The sequence below is a fragment of the Bos indicus x Bos taurus genome, chromosome 3, assembly GCF_003369695.1.
Source record: "Bos indicus x Bos taurus breed Angus x Brahman F1 hybrid chromosome 3, Bos_hybrid_MaternalHap_v2.0, whole genome shotgun sequence".
NCBI classification, from domain to species: domain Eukaryota; kingdom Metazoa; phylum Chordata; class Mammalia; order Artiodactyla; family Bovidae; genus Bos; species Bos indicus x Bos taurus.
The window spans coordinates 30518917-30531667 of record NC_040078.1 but is presented as its reverse complement, the minus strand read 5'-3'; the positions used below and the strand labels follow the sequence as shown (position 1 = coordinate 30531667).

The 12751-nt window shown below is 42.0% G+C and overlaps 1 protein-coding gene and 1 long non-coding RNA gene across 2 annotated transcripts in view; one reads left to right on the top strand and one right to left on the bottom strand.

Annotated features, from left to right (window-relative positions):
* The window catches only part of SLC16A1 (solute carrier family 16 member 1), a 29549-nt gene extending 17878 nt beyond the window's left edge, over window positions 1-11671 (bottom strand). Inside the window, exon 1 of the mRNA XM_027536133.1 lies at window positions 11443-11671. The gene's annotated coding sequence lies outside the window, so the exon portion shown is untranslated. The remainder of the gene's footprint in view (window positions 1-11442) is intronic.
* LOC113889452 overlaps window positions 1-12751 on the top strand; it is a 174655-nt gene that overhangs the window by 98875 nt on the left and 63029 nt on the right. The gene's annotated exons all lie outside the window — the stretch shown is intronic.

The window sequence follows — 12751 nt, the reverse complement described above, 5'->3', positions numbered from 1 at the left end:
CCTCTGTCCCTGGGATTCTCCAGGCAAGAATACTGGAGTGGGTTGCCATTTCCTTCTCCAATGCACGAAAGTGAAAAGTGAAAGGGAAGTCGCTCAGTCGTGTCCGACTCTTAGCGACCCCAAGGACTGGAGCCTACCAGGCTCCTCTGTCCGTGGGATTTTCCAGGCAAGAGTACTGGAGTGGGGGTGCCATTGCCTTCTCCGAAATATGTTCTAAGTATACCTAAAACTTTACAATGGTTGGAGGTTGGGAAGGGGAGATAACATCCTCTTTCCACATCCTTATTGTTTGACTTCTTCCAAAGAACATACATTGCTTTATAATAAAGAAAACAGAAAGCAGCAAAGTTTTAAAAGATGACGAAGTTATATGTGCTTATGTGACTAAAAACGTTAAATGCACCTGTCATTCTATCATCCTCATGTAGTGAAAAGTGAAAGTTGCTCAGTAGTGTCCGACTCTTTGGGACCCCATGGAGTACAGAGTCCATGGAATTCTCCAGGCCAGAATACTGGAGTGGGTAGCCTTTCCTTTCTCCAGGGGATCTTCCCAACCCAGGGACTGAACTCAGGTCTCTCGCATTGCAGGCAGATTCTTTACCAGCTGAGCCACCAGGGAAGCCCTGGTATAAGCCCTCGTGTAAGTTAGTTACATTTAATGTAAATTCTAAACTTCTTTCTAGGATAGTCATGCATAAACACAAAAATAAACATGAGACTGTATTTCATGCTTTATAGCCTGCTTTTCCTATTCAATGTCTGAAGCATTTTTTGATACGTGCCTAGTTCTGTAACTTTTTTTGGCTACACTATGCAGCATGCAAGGTCTTAGTTCCCTGATCAGAGATTGAACCCATGCTCCTGCAGGGGAAGCATGGAGTCCTAACCACTGGGCTGCCAGGGAATTCCCTCTAACATTTTTTTAAAATAGTGTTATTCTATTCTGTGGATGTACCATACTTTAAAAAAAAAAAATCACCTATTGTTGAGCACATAGATTGTTACATGGAATTTCTACAAAATTCTAACGTTTTTAATTCATATTATAAAAAATAAAAGGAGCCTATTTTTCACTCTTTCATTGTATTTTGTGGCAAAAGCATTTTAAAACTAAGAATCACACTAATATTCAGAACTCTGAGAACAGTATGTCAAAAATGTTAAGGTTCACTTTAGACAGGCAGTAACATTTTTTTCTACATTAAAAAAGAAGCTAGTGCTCCAATATAAAAGTCTTTGGATTAATTTAGGGCTGAGCATGAATTAAAATCTTTGGGTAAAGGTGGACATCTACTCAAAGAAGTAGCAAATTCATTTTTTTTAAAAATATTTATTTATTTTTGGCTGTGCCCTGTCTTCAGATGCTTGCAGGCTTTCTTTCTCTAGTTGCAGGCACTCTCCAGTTGCAGAGCGAGGGTTCCGAGGGCTTCTCACTTCGGTGCTTCTCTTGTTGCAGTTCATGGCTCCAGAGCATGGTCTCAGTAGTGCACAGGCTGAGCTGCCCCACGGCATGTGGGATCTTCCTGGACCAGGAATCAAACTTGTGTCCCCTGCACTGGCAGGCAAATTCTTAACCAATGGATCACCAGGGAAGTCCGACAAATTCATTTTTTACTTTTCACTGCAAATTCCTAACTTGCAGAACACTATCCCACCTCAGTGTGGTTAGGCATCTGGGCTACCCTCAAATGTCACACCACAGAGAAGCTAAAGTACTATATATCTGTATATAAGTATTTTAGAAAATAGCAGCATAATTAACTAAACAAAAAACCATGAGATCAAGTTAATTTAAGTACTCTAACACTGGGGCTTACATATGGGGTTAAGGAGGCAAATGAAGATGTCCAAAGATTAAAAAATAACTTCTCTGGGGGAATACCCTGGCGGTGCAGTAGTAAGGATGCTGCGCTTTCACTGGTTTAACTGCTGTGGCAGTTATTTGCTCATTAAAAAACAAAAAAGAACTCATGGATATTTCAAAGCTTTTAAGACACAGTTGATACTCACAAGAGGCGCCAATGCTTTAGGATACCTTAAAGATCAATTCAGAAACAAAAGCAAAGACAGGAGTATAAATATGTTCCAAATCCAGAAGCATTTAGTAATTTTCAAAAGTGAAATTATTTTTCATTAATACCATAAGTTTATTTAATGCTAAAAGTCTATTTCAGTCCACTAATATCATTACTGTTTTTCTGAATATACCTTGCCACGTGAAATTAATGGCCTCTATGACAACTTAACTCAATGCTTCTTGGCTGCTGCTGCTGATGCTAAGTCACATCAGTCGTGTCCGACTCTGTGCGACCCCACAGACAGCAGCCCACCAGGCTCCTCTGTCCCTGGGATTCTCCAGGCAAGAATACTGGAGTGGGTTGCCACAGCATGCTGAAAAAAACTAACAGAATAATTCCCACATTTGTTTCTTTCTTTGTAAGTAACTATTTCCCTCACTAGCTTAGGTGTGTGCTTCTAGATCTTGAATTAAAGACAGAAGCTATTGTTTCAACTTATAAAAAAGCTAAGGAACTCCCTGGCAGTCCAGTGGTTAGGATTCCATGCTTTCAGTGCCAGGGGACACGGTTTGGTTCCTAGTCAGAGAACTAAGCTGGGTGCAAAGCAAAACAAACAAAAACAAAACAAAACAAAAAACATCAACTAATCCCTCCTCCAGGACCAAATGATGTTAGGATTCAAAGAACGTGACTTTCCCAGTTTTTGAGGGTGCAGGGAAAATATGAAACAAAGAACCCTCCAGTGATGTTATGCTTTCTGTGTTAAGAAACACAGGCAGAAAGGTTTTTTGTTTCAGCACATAGAGCTTACCTGATCAGTCTCACTTTCTGAGTGATTACTACAGCAGATTTTGTCTTTTTTTTTTTTTTTTAGTTCTACCAGTTTATTGCTACCAACCTGTGACCCTCCACCCTCATGCACACATGCTCAGTCATGTAACCCCATGGACTGCAGCCTGCCAGGCTCCTCTGTCCATGGACTTTTCCAGGCAAGAATACTGGAGTGGGTTGCCATTTCCTTCTCCAGATTTTGTCTTCTTTAATGCTTCATTTTCACTTGATTCCAGCAGATTAAGAAAGTTGGAGGCTGTGTCCTCCAAAGGTAGGTTTTGCTTGGCAGAATTTCAGGCTATATTTTGGAATACCTTTATATGTTGTTTTCTATAGCACTACAAATATATATTCAACAAATCAATATCTAAGTGGGCCATTTCAGTTTATTATTATATGACCTACCTTGTTCCAAAATCTAAAGAAGAAACATAGTGGACTGAATTAAAATTATAATTAGACATACTGTCAAAACAGTGTCATTTATGTTACACTTTGAATATAAATGAATATTTGAATACAGTTAATGGTATTTCTGTTAGACTCTACTTCACTACCAGTATTCTGAAGCTTAATGGGGAAAATTACAAATTATTAACAGATAAACAACAAAGAAAGCTTTTCCTTTTCTTGCAAAAGGCTGAGTTGAACTTCTCACAGTGGTAATTAACACTATACTTAGTTTCATATTAAAAATTTTTTTTTGAAACCCAGAAGCAACAAAGTAATATGTGGACATTTCATTTCATAGCTTTATTTTCATCCTAAAAGTTTCAAGCCATATTTTAAAATATGTATTTCTTCATCTTTTAGTGAGTTCTTGTATACATATTTGTTTAGTAAATATCCTTTGAATTGAGTCTGAACTTCATTACTGTGCTACATTTGACCCTCATTATCTCAAAGAACCAAGTTCAATTTTCTTACTTGTCTTATTAGTACAGTCAAACTACATAAGAGTATTGAAACTGAGTACTCTTTGGCATTAAAGCATTATCCACCATTCTCAAATGTTTGTTTACAAAGCTTTTTAAGACTAGACACTAAAGATGTATCAAAAAAGTCAGCATTATCACCTCAAAATATACTATAATTAAACTTAAATACCCTTTTTAATTGCTGACAATATAATTTTATGTTCTAAGATAATAATCAGTTCCTTTATTAGAAATACGTAATTTTCAAGTGAATGTTTTATTTTCCCAGAAACAGGTAATTGTTAAGCCATTTCTCTGCCCTTTGCTACATCAAGTAGATATACATCTAGGAGATGGAGACAGTAATTTTAAAAATATGCTTCCTGAATACAAGGGAAAATTATTCTGTCTCAATTTGTGACACTCATTTTATTCTCCCTTAGCATATTTGTTAATGTTTAGTCGAGTTGTTTAAGTCATGTCCGACTCTTTGCAACCCCATGGACTGCAGCATGCCAGCCTTCCCTATCCTCCTTGATCTCCAGGAATGTGATCAATCTCATGTCCATTGAGTCAGTGTTGCCATCCAGTCATCTCATCCTTTGTCATCCCCTTCTCTTCTTGCCCTCAATCTTTCCCAGCATCAGGGTCTTTTCCATGTGTTGGCTCTTCACATCAGGTGCCAAAGTATTGGAGCTTCAGCTCCAATTGGAATTCATATTCCAATGAATATTCAGGACTGATTTCTTTCAGATTGACTAGCTTGATCTCCTTGCGGGCCAAGGGACTCTCAAGAGTCTTCACCAGCACAACAATTCAAAAGCATCAATTCTTTGGCACTCAGCCTTCTTTATGGTCTGACTCTTACATCTGTACATGACTACTGGAAAAAACCATATGGACCTCTGTGGGCAAAGTGATGTCTCTGCTTTTTGATACACTGTCTAGGTTGGTCAGAGCTTTTCTTCCAAGAAGCAAGCGTCTTTTAATTTCATAGCTACAGTCCCCCTTTGATCCCTAGGTCAGGATTTATGATTTAGTACACAGAAGTCGATGGCCAAAAAATTTATTTACTTAACTGACATCATGAGTTGTGTGCTGTGTTGCATCACAGGTTCTGGCTAACTTCATTCTCACATCAGAAGTACAGGAGTTAGGAGCAGGAGCTCTTAGCTTTTTTGGTGCCACAGATTAAATTCTAAATTTTACACAGAGGTCAATGAAGTTTTTCCCCAACCAAGTTCATAGCCTCCTTGAATTCCTTCCAACATGGAGTATCAACCTGCATATCTCAGGTTAAAACCTCTGATTGGGGAATAGAAGAGAAAGTTAATAAAGTAAAAAGCTTTGGTTCTCAAAAGCTCAATAAGGCAATTTACAAAAGCTCTGTTATTATCCAAAACAACACACTAAAACAGTGTCATCAGGTCTTCATTCATTCAATAATCTTCAGAAGATTTATATAAGAAGAGCAAAATCAGAGGGAAGAAATATTTTTCAGTGAATGATCAAATATGAAGCTTACACTGCCTGTATATTTTGAGGAATTTCTCCTTTATATGAAGGCTAAATCACTGTAATCAAATCAGATTCAATGTTATGAGTAGTTGTAATCAGCAATAGGGTAGTTTGGACAACCAGAGGGGCTAGATCTCACTGTTTCTGCATAAATGGTGAGTAGCACTCTTCAGTGACTCAGCCCATGCAACCAATAACACTGTTGTGGCTGTGAACTCATGTAGTTATTGTGCATAATGTACCCCTAGAAGAGAAATCACTATTTCAATAGGATTGTAACTGCTCTTTTAATCACTTCTCTGCAAGACACCACAGCTCACAAGTCACCTATTCTAGTCTTTCTGCCATAAATCCATTATGAAATGGATCCTACAACCAAAAAGAAAGAGGGGAAGCAGAAGGGGAAGAGGCATAAGAAGAGGGAGAAGGAGGAGGAGGAGGAGAAGAAATTACAGAGGAAAAAAGAAATATTTGTCGGGGAAAATTAAAAGATGAATAACATACAACTTAAAAGGTCATGCTGCTGCTAAGTCACTTCAGTCGTGTCAGACTCTGTGTGACCCCATAGACGGCAGCCCACCAGGCTCCCCTGTCCCTGGGATTCTCCAGGCAAGAACACTGGAGTGGGTTGCCATTTCCTTCTCCAGTGCATGAAAGTGAAAAGTAAAAGTGAAGTTGCTCAGTCGTGTGCGACCCTCAGCGACCCCATGGACTGCAGCCTTCCAGGCTCCTCCATCCATGGGATTTTCCAGGCAGGAGTACTAGAGTGGGGTACTGCTGCCTTCTCCTAAAAGGTCATGGTACTAATCTAATAATGACAACAGCCTAAACTAGGGGTGGGGTGGGATGAGAAAAAGTGGACATAAGAGATAACCAAAGGAAGAAGGGGTTGACACTTAAATGCATTTGGTAGGGAAGGAGCCCACTAGAGAAGTATTAAAATGACTCAGATTTTAAGCCTGGCTACCTGGAGTAATCAATCCCTGTCCTCAAGGAATTTAAAACCTGTAATCTGGTTTAGATTTGGTTTAGATTTGGTAGTAAGTGATTCTACCAGAAATTCCTTCAAACCTATTGTAACAGATAAGCTCTGCAAGAAAGAACAAAGACCAAAAGAATCCCTGCCAATTTAAGAAATTCTAAATGTTCCAAATACTAAAAGCCATTTGAAACATTAAGGACAAACGCTAAAAAACATTCTAATAAAATATGTACTGGCTTTCAAAGAAAATATACCTTGGTACCTTTAAATACATTTCTCCAAAAAGACAGTATTGCAATCATATATGATATGATATGATATTGTGCTTCCCTCGTAGCTCAGTCGGTAAAGAATCTCCCTGCCAATGCAGGAGACCTGGGTTCAAGTCCTGGGTCAGGAAGATCCCCTGGAGAAGGCAATGGCACCCCACTCCAGTACTCTTGCCTGGAAAATCCCATGGATGGAGCAGCCTGGTAGGCTACAGTCTATGGGGTCACAAAAAGTCAGACATGACTGAGCGACTTCACTCTCACTCATGATATTATATTAAGCACATAAATTTTTAACTTGCCCTTCCTATTCAAACTAACTCTTTTTTGTAGAGGTATTCTAGCTACTCAATTAAGACAGAGGGACTTCCCTGTGGTCCAGTGGTTAGAATCTACTTTGCAATGCAGGGGACATGGACTTGATCCCTGGTCAGAGAATAAAGATCCTACATGCCTCAGAGCAACTGAGCCTGCATGCCACAACTAGAGAGCCCAAGTGCCGCAACTAAGACTCAACACAGCCAAATAAATAAATAAATATATTTCTTTTAATTAAGAAGGAATGTTAGAATTAAACTGCCATTTGCAAACCACCAATGAAATAACAGAATTAGGCCATCAAGATAGCAGTATGAGGGACAAACATCATATTCCCCCCAATAGAAATACACACCATCACCTATGAATTATATTTGCCTTTTCCACCACACCATACCTCCTCTCAGAAATCAAACCTCAATCTAGCTACCAGTTTACAGAAAATACAATAGAACATGTTAAACTAGGACATGTTAAATCTATACCAGTGGGACACATTCAACACAATCCAGAATGAGGGAAACTGCATAAAAATAACCTGGTACCTTCAACAAATAACTTAAGAGGAAAATAAGAAAAAAGGGAAGACATACCAACCAAAAGTAATGTGTGGTCTTATTTGGATCTCAAATCAAACTGATCAATTATTTTGAAACAGTTTAGGAAAATGTGAATACTGCTTGGTTATTTGGTGATGTTAATATTTAAAGGCAGAACAATGGTTATGGTTGTTTCTTTAAAGCGTCATCTTGGTTTTTTTTAAGGAAGAGTTACTTTAAAAGTTTTTTAATTTATTTTTTGTTGTGCTGAGCCTTCAGTGCTTCACGGTTTTCTCTAGTCGTGGCAAGCAGAGGCCACTGTCTAGTTGTGGTGCTCGGGCTTCTCATCGTGGTGGCTTCTCCTGTTCAGAGCACCTGGTCTAGAGCCTAACTGCTTCAGTAATTGCGGCTCCCAGACTCTGGAGCACAGGCTCAATAGTTGTGGTACAAGGACTTAATTGCTCTGCAGCATGTGGGATCCTCCGGAGTTCAGGAATCAAACCTGTGTCTCCTGCATTGGCAGGCAAAGTCTTTATCATGGAGCCACCAGGGAAGCCCAAGAGTTATATCTTCTAGGGATATACTAAAATATTTACAGGTGAAATACCTCTATCTGTTTTGCTTCACAATAATCTAATAGGGGGCAGAGAGAAGTAAGTAGGAGTACAGATGAAACATTATTGGCTGTTTGAAACTTCAATTGGGTATTGAAAGTTGCCATAATAAATTGTATAGAAGGGGAAAAAATCACTAACTGCAAAAAGACATTTCCAATCTTTACCAGCTGAACAGCCCTGGGCTAGTCACATAACCTCTTAGTGTCCACATTGGGTAGATGGAGAAAAAAAAAAAACAAAAACCTCATATTTGCTCAAGCTAGAAACCTGGGAAATATTTTTAACTTCTCTGGCTTTCCCTGTCTCCCACATATGGTCTATCATTGAATCCTGTCTGTTTCCCTCTCTCTTCCATTTTCCCCATACTGTCCATCTTGTCCATCACTGTGATCTCACAAAATTCCAAAAGCCTCCAACCTATTCTCTACTTTGTAATCAGAGTGGTATTTCTAAAATTCAGTCTGATTGTGCCCTTCCCAACCCCATTTATAACCATTAAACTTGATTCATTTAGCTTCAAGAGCACTTCCTTAAATCTTTTTACTTAGTCCCTTCTTTACTTAAAATGACTAAGGCCTTTCATTATCTGATATTGCCCATCTCTCCAACTCCCATCTTTCCGTGTTCTCTGTGCTCTATTTTTATGCTTTAGCAAAACTCTTTTAAGTTTTTCTAATGTACCCTGTATTCTGACTGCAGCTTCAGTACTCAGATCTGGAATGCTCTTTTCACTATTACTCTCTGGCTTTAGCTAACTCCTATTCATCCTTCAAGTCTCAAGTTAAATCGCATTTCCTTGGAGAGGCGTACCTTTGCTTCTATACTAAGCTGGGAGTTATCTCACACCTACATAATACAGTATTTGTTCCCATAGGAACCTCTAGGAACCTCTACTTCCTCTATTACGTACTCAATAGTTGTTTATAAAGAGCATATGTTCTGGTATTTATATCAATATATATTATGCTTTCCAGTTAGACTATAAACTCCAGGAATGATAGGGCTAGAACTTATTTCCCAAACAGGGATCAAACCTGGGCCTCCTGTATTGGGAGTACAGAGTCTTTTTTTTTTTTTTTTTTTTTTTATTTATTTATTTGGCTGCACCAGGTCTTAGTTGTGGCATGATAACTCATAGTTGCAGAATGTGGGATCTAGTTCCCTGACCAGGGATTGAACCTGGGCCCCCTGCATTGGGAACATGGAGTCTTAACCACTGGACCACCAGGGAAGTTCCAGGGCTAGAACTTGTTCTTGCTGAATCCTAGGTGTCTCTGAATCCTAGTGGCTGGTAGCCAACAAATCAGGTCCCATCTTCCTAATCCTCTTCTCTAACAAAATGCCATGTAGACATTTGCAGGGACCTAAATCCTTCATAGGAAGGCATATTATGAAGTGGATGGAAAACACAGTTAGAATGAAGGTATAAGTTGGGAAGTTACTAATTATTCAAAATAACTTTTTTGGCATAAGATAATTCATATCTAGGGCTTCCCTGGTAGCTCAGATGGTAAAGAATCTGCCTGAAATGCAGAAGACTGGGGTTCAATCCCTGGGTCGAGAAGGTCCTCTGGAGAAGAAAATGGGCCTGGAGAATTCCACAGATAAGCCTGGTGGACTACAGTCCATGGGATTGCAAAGAGTCAGACATGAATGAGTGATTCTCTCACACACACAGATATTTCATACCTATATTTATAATTTTTAGAGAAAGTTCAGGAGTGCTGAACTCATTAAATGGGAGTCAAAAGTTACATAATTCTCACCTAACCATTAAAGTTTTCAGAACTAAGATTAGAAGTCACTTAACCTCTAACAGTTTCCTAATCTATAAAATAAGGAAAACTGACCACCTGGTCAGTAAGATCTTTTCCGGAGTTATATGAATTAACATTTAAAAGGCCAAAAGATACATAAACTATTTAAACACTGATCAGTTGGTTCATCCTATGGTAGCATGAATCTTTTTCCTTTTTAATCTGTTTAGGTATGTTATAGCCTATTATGTTAAGCTTACAACTAAACCTTTAAACCTATTCAGCTATAAAAATATCCCCAGACCATTAACTTGCATTTTTAACAAGGGTCAATGCAGTCCAATGAAAGAACAGCATCCAATCCCTGAATTAATTACTAAAGTTCAACTTGTGTTTAAATAATACCCAATACCTGTTTTAAGGGCTAAATGTCTTAAACTATTTATTTTCTCTATGGCAACCTGAAGGCAAAATTGTACCCTAAGGCATAAAACTTGGTCTTATGGGTATTTTTAGTGCCTAACTAAAAAACTACACTAAAATACATATTCTCTGCATCACCTCACTGGGCCGGTAGCAGCCATCAAAATTGCTTATTAATGGCTAATTCCTACTTACACTCTAAAAAACTCACAATTCAGAGTTCACCGTATCATATTCCCCTAGTAACTATATCCACATTTGTTTTATCAGGGCACTGAGGTGTCCACATTTTATTTCAAAACCAGAATAATTTTTGGAAAAACAAGTTTCAAAACTAGTTATGACAGAGCAGATGCCAAGTATAGCACACTAGGAATCTGACTCAAGTAGTACTTTTTTGGGGGGTTAAGATTAATTACAAACTAATTTTGGCAACTGCCTGTCGCATTTGAGTCGTGACAAAGAAATGAAATGTTAAAACGCACGTGGGGAGAAAGTATGTATCTGGAACAAAAAGCGAGCATCATACCGAGTGTAATGCTATGCTTCAGACTCCTCTCCTCAGGGCCGCCTTAAAGTCCCAGAGTGAGGGCGCTGCGGCGGACGTTCCGCAGCCACAGGTTGAATGACAAAGAGTTCCCGTCAGCACGACTCCGGGAGTCTGCCAGTTGCAATGTTCCCTCGGCAAAGTCCACTCAAACCCTGCAGTCACGTCTTGGCTACGGGGACTGCAGTTCCCCCGAGCCACTGCCGCAAGTCACCAGGTGGGACAAGGATTGGCTGGCCGAGGAGGTTGGGGCGGGCGTGCCACGAGTCCAAAATAACTCCCGCCCTGAATCCCTACCCTCGGAGAACACTGCCAGCAGCTTGAAGGCACCACGTGAGTCAACCTCACGTCGTCCCTTTCCCAGATCAAGCATCTCTTGAAGAGCCTACTTAAGACTAGAGGGGAAGCGACTTTCCCAAGGTCACCGGCACCACTACCCAACTCCCCGGCCAGGCCGGTGGCCCGCACCTGACAACGGGGCCGCAGCTCTGCTGAGAGGCGCTGTCCCCAGCGCTTCAAGGTCTCCTTCAGCAACGCTGCGCTCCGAGGCCACGTGGCTGCGGCGGTCCTAAGCCCCCGCCCGGCCGTCCCCCCTCCCCTCGGAGACCAAGCCCTCCACTCCCCCACGCCTCCCTCCAAACACGCGGAGGAAGCAAGGACACCGCAGGGTCCCCGCCAAGCACGCAACTGGCCGTTAACAACTAACCGTTATACGCGGCTCGCGGCGCCTAGCGTGAGCGTGACGCGGCGGCGCGGCTGGAGTTTTCGCTGGGCCCACGGTCCAGGTCGCGTCCTTTGCCGGCTGCCTAGTTCGCTCGTCCGGGCACCCACGCGCCCGGCTAGTCACGTAGCAGCTCGCCAGCACTTTGTCGGGCCCGGCCCGCGAGGCTGCCTTATAACCCGGGGCCGGAGCATGCGCACAGGGGGTGGAGTTGGCCCTCACGGCCACCGCCCCCTCCCCCCTACACTTACACCCGAACCGCGACTCGCGCCTCCACAGCTCTCAGGCGCGCGCCCGCAGAGTCGCTTTCTCTCGCTCGCGCGCGCTGGCGCCCCCCTCCCCGCCACGTGACCCGCGGCCCGGCAAGACCCGCGCGCGGCGCCCCCGCTATGCGGCAGGGACCTTGTAGCCGCGCTCCTCTGCGGAGTCTCCCCTTCGGCCCGCCGTCGGAGGACCTCGGGGTAATCTACTCGCCTCTGGGACACCAGCGTCGATCTCACCCTTAGTCTCTGGTGGAGAAAAGGGGAAAACTGCCAAGGATGGATTGGGCGTGCAGCCTGGGGCCTGACTCAGGTGTGGGGGGCGATGGTGCGCGGAGAAGCTGGGAACTGACTGGAAGTGAGGGATTGGGCGGGGTTTGAATGGACGCGGGTGCATCTCGGACCGGGGAAGAGGCCGAAAGCCGGCAGTTTAGAGCGCGGGCTGCGGCCTCGCTTCTTGAGATCAGTGACCTCGGGGAAGTCACTCAAATCCTCAGGGCCTGCTTCCTGCTCTCTGAAATGAAAACAGTAATACAGGCGACCTCATAAGGGCTTTTGGTGATTTTGATGAGAGAATTTATGGAACTTTTTTACATTTGATGAATGGTGAGTATGAACACAGAAGACGGGAGAAAAGAGCTGGTCTGACGGTGGTGACACTGGCCCCACGAGAGGATCTGTGTGTCGGAAATATGAAGAAATGAGACTGCAGAGAGGCCAAATTTTTATGGACGCTGAGGGTTTGGAACAAAATATAATTATAATTAAAGGTTCTGAAGGGCCGATTATATACTTAGCAGTTCACCTGAACTATCCTCAGGACCCTATGATGTTGAAGTGATCAAACTGAATAAACATGGAGTGCCTCTGATGTCCGAGACTTTTGAGAAGTACCGAAAATGTATGGATCAAGGCGCCTAACTTAAAGATTTTGGGGGGAGGTCGAGTCAGATGGAGATAAACCAATGTTGACCAGCACAGGAAGCCTGCGTTCCTCTCCTCCCCTCACCCCTCCTTACTTAATTCTCTTTACA